Here is a 13,516-nt window from a genome sequence, read left to right on the forward strand (position 1 = left end):
CATCCGAGGAACGTGAGCAGCTGCGTGTGCGTACACCGCCAGGCCGCTGGACGGCTCGGAACACGCAGGTGACAGGGGGGCACCGGGGAAAGGGAGTGGGGACCGACACAGGGGGCAGTGGGGGGGGGGGAGTGACACCCGGGGCAGGGGGGGGGGGCAATACCCGGTGGGGGTGATACCCGGGGCAGTGGGACTCAGCGGGAGGCAGAACAGGAGGGAGAGGGAGAAGAAGAGAGTGGCCGGGCGGCGGTGCGAGGAGGAGGAGGGCCGGTCGAGGCCACAGAAGCAAGCCAATTAGAGGGGGGCGGCCACGGAGCAATCTGATTGGCCAGAGGCTGAGTGACAGACGGCCAGAGGCTGAGTGACAGACCAATCAGATTGCCCCTAGAGACGGACATACAACGGTTTCAATAATAAAGATATATATATATATATATATATATATATATGTCTCTATGATTTGGGCTGCTGAATCACTGGACTACATGTGTAAATATACACCAACGTGGAGCAGATTTGATTTGTGGATTTTCGCACGTTTGCTGTGTTTAAAGCAACAGGCGCAATAAAGCCTTATTTAATTTCACCTTAAAACCAGTCTCCATTGCGTACCTCTGCACACATCTCTTACATTCACTTTTTCAGGATATCCCTTCTTCAGTACAGGTGGCTTAATCAGTCCCTGCTTCAGCACAGGTGGCTCAATCAGTCCCAGCTTCAGCATAGGTGACTGATTGAGCCACCTGTACTGAAGCTGGAAAATCTTGTAAACTTGACCAGTTGGGGGGTCTTAAGGACTGGAGTTGAGCACCCCTAAACTAACTAATAATTTAAACATACAGGGGTACATCTGATCTTGTATAGTATTCCTCTTAGCAGACATACGGTATCACATTGCGAGTTGAAGAAAACAGGTTGAGCTGAGAGCTTGCTGTCAGTATGTAACAATTGGGTTTTAGGCGAGGACCCTGCACTTCAGTAAATCCAGGACTGCCGGACTCTGTTGCTGCTCCAGTCTCCTGTGACACACTTAGCTGCAGTTTGACATTGTATTGTTACATTTGGATTCTTCTTAAGTTCACAGCAGGGGAAGTGTCAATAAATGTTTGAACACAAAACAATGAAATGAACAGCAGGACGTCAGCCAGTAAACCAGGAAAAAGTTTCCGATTCAGGCTGCTGGCTTTAGACTTTTTACAATGACTTACGATTGTTTTTCTTTTTGAAAGAGGTAAAAGAGAAACCGAAAAATAATTAAGGGCTTATTCTATATCAGCTGTAGTACTCAAAAATGGTCCAATTGTCGGCCTCAGCTGACACCCTCTCTATCCACCTTTACGACCCACCTTAAGACACACTTGCTTAAAGAAGCATATGAGTAGCACTGTGAATATTCTGAACACATGATACATAAAGCTTGGCCCCCTGCAGACGCACTTACCAGAACTCCCTCCTACTGTCTCTGTACGTTCTCCCTACCTACCAATTAGACTGTAAGCTCCTCGGAGCAGGGACTCCTCTTCCTTAATGTTACTTTTATGTCTGAAGCACTTATTCCCATGATCTGTTATTTATATTATCTGTTATTTATTTGATTACCACATGTATTACTACTGTGAAGCGCTATGTACATTAATGGCGCTATATAAATAAAGACATACAATACAATAAAGTATTCTGACTCATGCACACTGTGGCAAGTGGTAGAGGTAGGTAGTTAAGTGACTCCCTGTAGATGCACAGAGTCCTTATTTTCTTGTGTTTTTTTATTGTAAAAGGCAACAATAACAAAGGAGGGGGACTGGGATAGGTGGCAAACGTGACAGACTGCTCCTGGAGGCTGTTTTTTCCAAAAGGAAGTATGCTTTCCTGTCCAAGCAGGAACAAGCAAAGGACTATACCAACTAACAAGGCATAGCAGGGGAGGAAAGCCAAACCATCTGAGGTTTGAACAGAGAGGGGGGGGGGGGGTTGCCAAGGCAACAGGCTGGGAGCAATGGGAAGGCTACAATTGTAACAAACTTAGACTGAGGAGTGCTGGCCGGCATTGAATGAAGTATAACGGTCGTTAGTGCTAATGATATGCAAATAAGGTGTTTCCCCTAACTATGGGTAGCCCATAGACCCCCACCCGGTCGCATATTGGACCCCCTAAGGTGTACTAGGATCTGGCTACGTGTCTTGGTGTGGTGCATACCTGCTGGCAACAGGAGGGCCTGAGTCTCCCGCGATGGTATGGGGGATGACAGGATCAGGTTACTGGGGTGAATGCCTCCGTCTCATTTAATGATGCAGTGCCTTCATCTCTGGTAAGCCCCAGGCACGCAGGGTGGAATCCTTCCAGAGAGTCCCCCACTCGGGACGAGAGATTCCAGTCTCACACAGTCTATCTTAAAAGCAGCAGCAGCTCTTTATTGTCACAGCAGAAATAGCAGCAGGATCACAGTCAGGTACAGGTTGTCTCTCTCCTCCAAACTGCTCTCCCTCAGGATGGTATCTTGGTCCCTGCCACCACCCCAGGTCGAGGGCACACAGGGTGGGGCTAGCTCTTCCCTCACCCCTAAACAGGGTGAGAGGAATTGGTCCACCTAGCTACTATAATTCTAGCAGCTCTACTCAGAGGTCGCAAGATCTCCTCTTACATCCGTACACTCCATGTACCTCTAACTCCACTCTAACAGGCCTGCCCTTGCTCACTGACAGAGACACACTAAATAGACTGTGCACTGCCCTTTTTATGATTTCAGCAGGCCCCTCCCCTGTGTCTCTTGCCTTAGACACAGGGTCAGGTGACCTACCTCCACCACTCAGGGCAGGGCTTGAAGTGGGGGAAACCCATGATAACTTCTGGCAGCCTGCCCTTACCAGGGCTTATACCAGAAGGAGGAACGACATATAGCCCAATTTCTTACCAGGGCTACATATGCATATCCCCAGAGGTCCATTAAAGCTAGTAGAGGGATTTAACCTGATGTTAGTGAAGTTATATCTAAAGAGGTCATTACTACCGATGGAGCGAATACTCCGAAATCCGTTTCCCGGATTTTCTCATATTTCCCACCTAAAAAGATTTGGCCGGCTTTAATCCGCGCGGATTCATCAAAAAACGCCATTGGATACAATCTGTTGATGGATTTGTAGAATCCTATCCGGGGATTCAGCAACTCGGATTGGATTCTACAAATCCGCCCACGGGTTGCGGGATCCGCAGCGTGTGTGGGCAATAATAATAAAAAATCTGCAAAACGAGAATCGCCCTTTTTGGGATTGATCCACTGAAATCTGTGGACCAAAAGGATCGGCCGATCCGCTGCGGATCCATATCCGCCCCGAAAATGTGCCCATCTAATCATTACCCCCGTCCAGACCCTGACATATGGATTTTAGAGGAGAAGGGAGGAGAGAGAGAGAGAGATACTAGAGTCCTAAGTGACTTATATACCCCCACCCAAGGACACGTTTATACAATACATATTTTATTTATTTATTTATAAAATATTTTACCAGCAAGTAATACATTGAGAGTTACCTCTCGTTTTCAAGTATGTCCTGGGCACAGAGTAAAACAAATAATACTTGGTTACAAGTACAGTTACATAAATGAACAGGGTATACATTATATACAAGACATTGCATGCACAGTTAAAGAAAATATATATTACGAGCGTATGAAACAGTTACAGACCAGGTTAAAATGTGAGACAGCCTTAGATTTGAAAGAACTTAAACTGGTGGTGGATGTGAGAGTCTCTGGTAGGTTGTTCCAGTTTTGGGGTGCATGGTAGGAGAAGGAGGAACGTCCGGATACTTTGTTGAGCCTTGGGACCATGAACAGTCTTTTGGAGTCTGATCTCAGGTGATAAGTGCTGCAAGTGGTAGGGGTGAGGAGCTTGTTCAGGTAGCTGGGTAGCTTGCCCATGAAGAATTGAAAGGCAAAACAGGAAAGGTGAACTTTGCGCCTAGACTCTAGTGATGACCAATCTAGTTCTTTGAGCATTTCGCAGTGATGTGTGTTGTAGTTGCATTGGAGAACAAAACGACAAATTGAATTGTAGAGGGTGTCAAGTTTGCTAAGGTGGGTTTGAGGTGCCGAGCCATATACTATGTCTCCATAGTCAATAATTGGCATTAGCATCTGCTGTGCGATACGCTTTCTGACCAGGAGACTTAGGGAGGATTTGTTCCTGTAAAGTACCCCTAGTTTGGCATAGGTCTTGGTTGTCAGGGTATCAATGTGCATCCCGAATGTTAAGTGGGAGTCGAACCATAAGCCCAGGTATTTAAAACTAGTGACAGCTGTTAGGGTGGTGTTAGCGTTGGTTCTAATCAGGAGCTCAGTCACTGGAAGCTTTACAAATTTAGTCTTGGTCCCAAATACCATTGTTAAGTCTTGTCAGTGTTTAAAAACAGTTTGTTTTGGGAAATCCAGTTTTCGAGTCTCAAAAAGTCAGACTGAAGTATGTGTTGAAGGTCAGAGAGGCTGTGGCTGTGTGCATATAGGATTGTGTCATCTGCCTACATGTGTATTGAGGCTTCCTTACAAGCTGTGGGGAGATCATTAATGAACACTGAGAAGAGTAGGGGCCCCAGAACAGAGCCTTGCGGGACACCACAGGTGATATCCAGGGGGTTGGAGTTAGAGCCTGAGATGGACACATGGTGGGATCTTCCTGATAGGTAGGACTGAAACCAGTTTAAAGCATGCTTCCCTATTCCAGAGCTCTGGAGTTTGTTAAGCAGGATAGCATGATCAACTGTGTCAAAAGACTTTGCAAAATCTAGGAATACTGCACCAGTGAGTTGTCCCCGTTCCATTCCACACTGGATTCCATTGCAACTTTTAACAGGGTAGTTACGGTGGAGTGTTTGGGACGAAAGCCAGATTGGAATTGGCTAGGGAAATTTGTCTTGGTGTAGAAATCGCTTAATTGGGAGTGGACACATTTTTCCATGACTTTGGATAGAATTGGGAGAAGTGAGATTGGCCTGTAGTTTGAGACAGTGTTTTTGTCCCCACTTTTGAAGATTGGGACAACTCTGGCAGTTTTCCAGGTCTTAGGGATATGGCCTGCAGACAGGATAGAGTTGACTATGGACGCAATTGGTTTGGCAATGGCTGGGGCACCAAGTCGTAGGAACCTAGATTGTAGTAAGTCGGGTCCACATTGGCTGCTTAGTTTTAGTTTGAGGAGCGCTTGTATAATCTCCTCTTCAGATACAGGGCCAAATTGAAAATTGTGGGCAGTGTTGGGAGGGGGTGGGACTATAGGGGTACTCCCAGAATAAGATTCAGGTTTGTGGTTTGGGCTGCGTTTCGCTAATAAGTTAGTGGCACACCCCACAAAGTAATCATTGAATGCATTTGCAATGTCAGTGGGGTTTGTCAGGTAATATCCCCCTTAGTGATATTACTTGGTTGTTGATGGTTAGGAGGCTGGAATATATTGTTGATAACCTTCCAGAAGTTAGCTGGGTTTGATGTATTCTGGTGGAGATTTTCATAGTAATATTGGGCTTTTGCATGCCTTGTTTGCCTTGTGCACATGTTCCGCATGCATCTGTAGTGATTGAGATCCTTGGTGGTGCCAGTTTTTTTGTGGCTTTTCCACAAGGCATCCTTGAACTGGTACAGTGCTATAAGGTCAGGGGTAACCCATGGAAGGTGGGCCCCCCGTTCCCTTATTTTGCGTAGTGGAGCATAGGTATCGCAGAGTTTTAAGAACTCAGATTGGAAATAGTCGAGCGCAGAATCAGGGTCGGGAATTAAATCGATTCTGTGCCATGGGCAGTTGGTAAGGTCATCCAGAAACTGTTGTGGGTTAAAGTTTTTAAATGTTCTAGTGAGGAGAACTTTAGGGCTTGCATGGGGCGGTTTAATTTTCCTTACACAGTACACTATTGCATGGCAACTGAAAATATCAGGAAGGATGCCAGAGGATTGGATTCTGCTGGGATTTGAGGAGAGAATCCAGTCTAGCAAGGAATGGTTATGCGATTTCAGGTTTATCCGTGTCGGTTGGGAAATGAGTTGCGATAGGTTAAGTGACTTGAGTTGTATCTGGATTTTGTGGTTTTTAGGGTCAAGCCAATTGAAAGTAGAAAAAGCAGGATATTCAGCGCTCGTGCTGTATTGAAATGAGGATAGTCCCTTTGCAGCATGCACATAGAGCGTCTCCCCAAAAGCTCCTACTTCAAGGTGATCCCCCCTGAAAAGGAAGGAGGGCACCCTGCAAAACAAAGTGAAAAAAATGCACAAATGCGCACCAGGGATTAGTAATAGGTAATTTATTAAAAATGTACACAAATACTAAGGGGATCCAACCCCACCTCAGATGAAAGGCTAAGCAGCTAAAGCTCAGTATTATTAGAGAGTGCCTCCAATTCTAACTAAACCCTAAGCTGCACAGCATACAGTTTACAATAAAAATGCATATAAGGAATAAAACATGAAACAAACATAAAAGAAAACTTTCTGACGATTTGTGATAAAACCGCCATAGGAATAAACAACTGGCAAGGGGAGACGGACACTCACACTGAGACAGGAAGCGGGTTCGCGGTGACTGCAGAGGATCCGGATATCGGCACCGCGAAGATGGAAAACACCGCTGCTGTCTCCTGCAGGCTCCGTCACAGCTTGCCAGCAAACACGCGCAGGATGACCTGTCGTGACCTCTACGCGTTTCGCAGCGGTGTTTTCCATCTTCGCGGTGCCGAGATCCGGATCCTCTGCAGTCACCGCGAGCCCGCTTCCTGTCTCAGTGTGAGTGTCCGTCTCCCCTTGCCAGTTGTTTATTCCTATGGCGGTTTTATCACAAATCGTCAGATAGTTTTCTTTCATGTTTGTTTCATGTTTTATTCCTTATATGCATTTTTATTGTAAACTGTATGCTGTGCAGCTTAGGGTTTAGTTAGAATTGGAGGCACTCTCTAATAATACTGAGCTTTAGCTGCTTAGCCTTTCATCTGAGGTGGGGTTGGATCCCCTCAGTATTTGTGTACATTTTTAATAAATTACCTATTACTAATCCCTGGTGCGCATTTGTGCATTTTTTTCACTCAAGCCAATTGAAGTTGAAATCCCCAAGAACTAGCAGCTCACTCTTCTCATTCAGAGAGGAAATGGAGCCAATAAACTGGGTGATATCAGTCAGGGATTGTAGAGGGGCTTTAGGGGGCGGTAGATGCCAGCAAGCAAGATGGGCTTAGAAAAGGGGAGGCAGATTTTGCCAACTAGTATTTCAAAAGAAGGTGGGCTTGGGGGGCAATTTAACAGTGTAAATTGTAATGTGTCGGCAATATAAAATAACACCCCACCTCCTCTCTTTGATCTATCTCTCCTAGAAATGGAGTATCCCTGAATGGCGATATTTGCATCAGGGGTTTTAGGGTATAGCCATATTTCTGTAAGAACTATTTTTTATGTCCACAGGTATCTCTCCATGTGTTGTATTAAGGTGTGTTTGGGGTGTATGTAATTCCCTTGGGACCCTAATAAAATAATAAGTATCTTCCAAGCTCAATAACACTACAATAAGTCCCGTTTTCGGCTGGAAAGGGATACGGGTTAACTTAAACGATAATGGATGTCTGTCAGGGTCTCCTAGACCTCCTGCCTAGCCATAGTTCTTCTTTGTCCTCTGGGTATGCTGCTGTCTTCTGTTTCCTCTGGGCTCCTCTGTCTTTCGTTGCTCCTGTCTCTGTCCTTTATAGCTTCTGCTTCCTGGTTGGTTCAATTGCCTTTGCTTCTAGTCAGACTCCTATGCACATGCCTGTCTTTGATTCCTGATCTGTTCCTCTACCTGTACCTGTATTTGTAGTCTGTTCACAGTAAAGGCCCTTGCTAGTAATCTGGCTTGTCCCTGTTTGTTCCTTGCTCCCCGGTCTCAGTCCCTGCTCCCCGGTCTCAGTCCCTGCTCCCCGTTCTCAGTCCCTGCTCCCGGACCTGTCCTGCCGCCTGCCTCGGACCCCTGCTTGTTACCTGACTTCGGTACCTGCCGCCTGTTTCGGACCCCTGCTTGTGACCCCTACTACGCTCGTGCTGTTCCGGCCACCGAGATCCTACCCGCCACAGGAGTCTCCCGTGACAGAAAGCAAAGGCCACTTCTGGATCTCGCTTAAACAGATTCTTCTTCTGCCTGCACCCTTTCCTGCCTGCTGCAGCAGACCACATCCGCATGGTTGAAGATAAGTACTTCGTTTTTTTTTGGAAATCCAAGTTGGGATCTTGAAAGGTTTTTTTTTGCTGCTAAGTGTTCTGCAAGAAGTATTGCATTCATAACGAAAAAACATTTTTGCTGAGACTAGAACTGTTGCTGCAGAGACTAGTGGACCTTTCTTTGAGATTTTTCTTTTGTGCAGTGCCTGGGTTAACCCTTGCAGTACATGTTGCCACCTTTTTAGACTCTGACTTTTCATTCCCTGAACAAGGCTTGTCTCTGCATCCCTGGTTGGACAACTGCTGTTCACAGGGTTCCCATTTCAAAAGACAAGAGTGCTTCCATTATTTTGTTACTGCATAATGTGATTTTTTCTTGCAATCTGTAGTTCTTCCTATGATTGGTTCTAAGGTTTCAGGTTTACCTGCAAGTTCCCCTAAAGTGTGTTTTCTCTGTAACCTGTGATATCCCTACGCCTGATATCAAAAGTTTCAGATTTAACTGCAAGGTTCTGTCTGATATTCCTATGTCTGATGTCAAAAGTTTCAGATCTAACTGCAAATTTTCTCTATAGTAGTTTCCTGCTGTCTATGATATTTCTATGCCTGATTTCAGAAGTTTCAGATTTAAACTGCAGGTTTTCTCTGTCTGTATGACATCCCTACGCCTGATGTCTAAAGTTTCAGATTTAAACGGCAGGTTCTCTCTGTCTGTATGATATCCCTACGCCTGATTTCTAAAGTTTCAGATATAACTACAGGTTTCTCTGTCTATGTTTTTTCCTTGCATTTATAAATCTCCGTGACTGATGCTAAAGTCTCAAAAGGTCAGCTCTCCTATCTTGTGTCTCTCTGTGTCTAATATTCCTGTTGTTCATTCTAATGCTTCTGCTTTAAAAACACATTTCCTCTTTACTGGTTTCTTGGAAAGTGTGGTTTCCCCATGTCTGAAATTATGGCTCCCACTCAAACAGTCTTGAGCAGTAAATGTGAACACAGTACCACTGATTCTTCAGAACTTCTCAAAGCAAGGAAGAAGAAGAAAAAGAAGGGAAGCATTACTGTGGAAGTTGCAGAAGGAATTAAGAATGTAAATTTAACCTCAGAGTCTGCATTTGATGAAAGAGATATGCTGCAGCTTAAGGCAACTCACAGACGTATCCCAAGAATAGTGGAAGAAAAGAAAGATGCCCCTACTCAGACGCTTCAAGCTGCACAGAAAGCGATTGATTGTCTTTATGGACGATTAGATAAGGAGCAAGAAGCCAACGCTGCACTACAGAGCTGTCTATCCTCAGCAATTGCTAAGTGTGTTCTTCAGGAGAAAGAAAAAGAGCAGTTGGAGAGTGACCTGGATGTCATGTCAGGTGAGTTGGAGAAGGCATATACTGCTGCTGCTGAGAATCGGCGCTTCGCTTCTAAAAGTAACGAATTCCTGGAAATCTCTATGAAGGAAATTGACAGGCTTAATACAGAGCTTAAAGTCTCCCAGGAGGAGATTTGCTACTTCAAAAAAGAAATGGAAGTCGTTCGGGAGGAGAGATGCTACTTGAAAACAGAGATACGTTCTATGAGAGATGCCTCCGAAGAGTTAAATAGTAGGTTTGAAACTATAAACCAAATGAGTAAGAACTTCTCTGTCCAAGCCAGTGAAGGAGATAAAAGACTCAATGAATCAGAAGAGGAGAAGAGACTATTGATAGAAGAAAAGTCAAGGATGCAATTAGCGCTGGAAAAAGCAGAGGGTGACTGGGAAAAAGAAAAATATCAGTTGGAGAATGACAGCTTGATCTTGTCAAGTAAGCTGGAGAAGGCCTACGCTGATTCTGCCCAGTACCAGACTTTCATGGCTCAAGTTGACGCAGCACTGGAAGCATCTCAGAAAGAGGTTCACAGGCTTACTACAGAGCTGGAAGCCTCTAAGGAGAAGAGTTGCCACTTCAACACAGAACTATGTTCATTGAGAGAAATCTTTGAAGGGTTAAATATCAGTTTTGAAACTGTAACCCAAGAGTGCAAGAATCTCTATGTCCAAGTCAGGGAAGGAGATAAGAAACTCCATGAATTAGGAGAGGAGAAGAAACAGTTGGCCCAGGAAAAGTTAGACGTGTAAACAGCACTGCAGAATGCAGAGAGAGTGCTGCAAGAAGAACGTATCTCCCTGGAGCGGCGCACACAAGCAGAAAATATGCTGCAGAGTCAGCTGCGAGAACTGCGTACACATCTGCAGGACACTAAGGAGAAATGGGTGAATGCTGAAGAAAAGCAGCGAATTCTGCAGGAAGAAAGTTTCCAGACTGCCTACAAAATAAAGATGCTGCAAGATTATTTGAGTACCCAGTATGTCCCCCAAAGAACAGCATGAGGAGCTGAAGGCCACACTGAGCATAACCAGAGCCTCGCTGGAGGAAGAGCTAAAGTTAGCAGCTGAACACACATCTCAGCAACTCACAGCGCTGCAGGCGCAGATCGCTGAGCTCAAGACACAGCTTGCCAAAAAGGAGGAGACAGAGAAGGTGTCCGTCTGTCAAGTGGCTAGCCTGACACAGCGCTATGAGGTCAAAATGGCCGATGCCTGCAAATTATTGGACCACACAGCCCGTGATAAGGTCTGGCTGCAGCTGGAGCTGTACAATGCCCGGGAGGAGTACCGGCAGCTGCAGATCAGAAATGAAGAAGATGCATCATATGCTAGGGAGTAGCAATGACAATACACATCACCCCAAAATAATCCATACAAGGTAAATATGGTTTAAAAGGGAAATGGTGCTTTTCTTATGGGAAAATGGTGAGTCACTTTACTCTGAGTCAGCTGGGAGATATGGAGTCGCGACTCAACTCCAAAGAAGCCGAACTGACAACTGCATTGAGTGGGAAAAGAAGTGCAGAAGGACAGCTTCAAGAGCTGAAAACTCAAATAGCTGGTCTTAATGAGAATTTAGGTGATACCACGAAACGGCAGTCACAAAAGGAGACCATGGAGCGTGAATTCTATGTTCCCACTTACCCATGTGAAAAGTCTTCACCCGTCCTTGATGCCCACATTCCATGCCTCTGCAATGGAGTTGAACGTATCCATTGGGAAGTTCCAGATTCCAAAACTAAAAGAGATATACTGGTCACAAAAGGAGACCACGGAAAGTGAATATGTCCCCTCTGCCGCATGTGAAGAGCCTGATGTATCTGTTCCTGATGCCCCTGCTATGACATTAGACGGATCCCTGGTGAAGTTCCTTGCTATGCCTAATGTTCTTGATGCTGATGCCAACGCTCTTGTGATGAGGATAAATGCACCTCTCACAGATTTCCCATCAGCACTTGACGTACACATTAAATTGGCCTTCCATCAAGGTTTCCCTGAAGAGCCTGGAGGATCATCCGGAGAACACTCTTGAGAGGGGGGAGTAATGTCAGGGTCTCCTAGACCTCCTGCCTAGCCATAGTTCTTCTTTGTCCACTGGGTGTGCTGCTGTCTTCTGTTTCCTCTGAGCTCCTCTGTCTGTCTGTCTTCTTGTTGCTCCTGTCTCTGTCCTTTATAGATTCTGCTTCCTGGTTGGTTCAATTGCCTTTGCTTCTAGTCAGACTCCTATGCACATGCCTGTCTTTGATTCCTGATCTGTTCCTGTACCTTTACTTGTAGTCTGTTCACAGTAAAGGCCCTTGCTAGTAATCTGGCTTGTCCCTGTTTGTTCCTTGCTCCCCGGTCTCAGTCCCTGCTCCCCGGTCTCAGTCCCTGCTCCCCGTTCTCAGTCCCTGCTCCCGGACTTGTCCTGCCACCTGCCTCGGACCCCTGCTTGTTACCTGACTTTGCTACCTGCCGCCTGCCTCAGACCCCTGCTTGTGACCCCTACTACGCTCGTGCTGTTCTGGCCACTGAGATCCTACCCACCACAGGAGTCTCCCGTGACAATGTCATTGCTAATTATAAAATGAGGCAAAAGAGGCGCTCATCTGACGACGCTAATCCCCAATAGTTTGTTAAAATTAACACAGGGATTTAACTAGACATTAGTTAAGGAATAATTAAAGATGGTGTTACTCCCATACAGAGAGAGAGAGAGATACTGTGATTGTGAACAAGGTTAACACACCTGAGATACCTGGGAAATATGTTTATTAGGATTTAGGGAAGGACATACAAGTGGTTACTCTCAATGCATTTTTTCGTATATTAACAGATGAAGAAAAACACTTTAGATTTATTTTAACCTGGTTCCTGTTTGTGGAGGGTGAAGACATCTAAATGTAAGTAAAAATATGGCATGTATGTTATTTTTATTTTACAGGTTTTTTCTTTTTATTGTGATTGAATTTTTTTTGATGCCCATTCATTGCCACTGTATGTATGTCTCTATGCATATACATACATACAGGGGACAATCAATGGTTGTTTGTGCAAATGCTTGTTTTTATGTATTTTAAATGTAGTTTGCTTGTTTGTTTAGAAATGTTTGGGCAATTTAATTTTTATTTTTATTTAGTAAGATGTAATTTTTAGTGGTGTTTTCAATAGTTTATTTCAGGGGGTGGGCTTGCTTTTTAATAGTGGCTTCTTTTTGGTAGTTAGATTTTGTGTGATGGTGGTTACTTTGATATATATATATATATATATATATATATATATATATATATATATATATAATACGAGTGTAATATGAGCTTGAGACAAAAGCTGGCACTGAGTGCTCATTTGCATGTCATTTCCCAGAATCCCTTGCTGCAGTGGAAGCGCTGTATGCTGGGCGATAATGGGGAAAGACAGGGTTGCAGACCTGCCTAAGACATGCAAATGAACATACAGTAAAATTTACAGTTGCTTTATATATATAGGCAAAGTAACCTCACCGAGGAGGAAAACCAGCTGACACGGCCGCGCAGCAAGTGGACAGAGGCTGGACTGTGCTATAGTAATAACTTTATTGTGCCATGGATATTTTGAAAAAGAGAGAGGGGAAGGCACTCCCCGCAACTCTAACGCGTTTCAGCCGCAACGGGCCTTTCTCAAAAGTCCAGCCTCTGTCCACTTGCTGCGCGGCCGTGCCCGCTGTGTTTCCTCCTCGGTGAGGTTACTTTTGCTGCAATTTGTACCATACAGCTTGGAGCACGCCGAAGACCGGATGGACTTAAAAGATCTCAGTGAGTAATTGATTTTCACTCTTTAACTTGTTGTGGAGTTTCCCCAGGTGTTGTGGCTCATATAGTTGCGAGACCAAAGGGGTTTGGGTGGGTCCACGGACTTCCCCCAGACATCCCTAGACCGTCACCGCCAGACCACATCCCAACTAGGGGTTATTGACATTACACAACTCCTTCATACTCTGTCCCTCCGGACACAGCAGCATTTTTATCAGTGAAGTG

Source organism: Ascaphus truei, chromosome 5, assembly GCF_040206685.1.
Source record: "Ascaphus truei isolate aAscTru1 chromosome 5, aAscTru1.hap1, whole genome shotgun sequence".
NCBI classification, from domain to species: domain Eukaryota; kingdom Metazoa; phylum Chordata; class Amphibia; order Anura; family Ascaphidae; genus Ascaphus; species Ascaphus truei.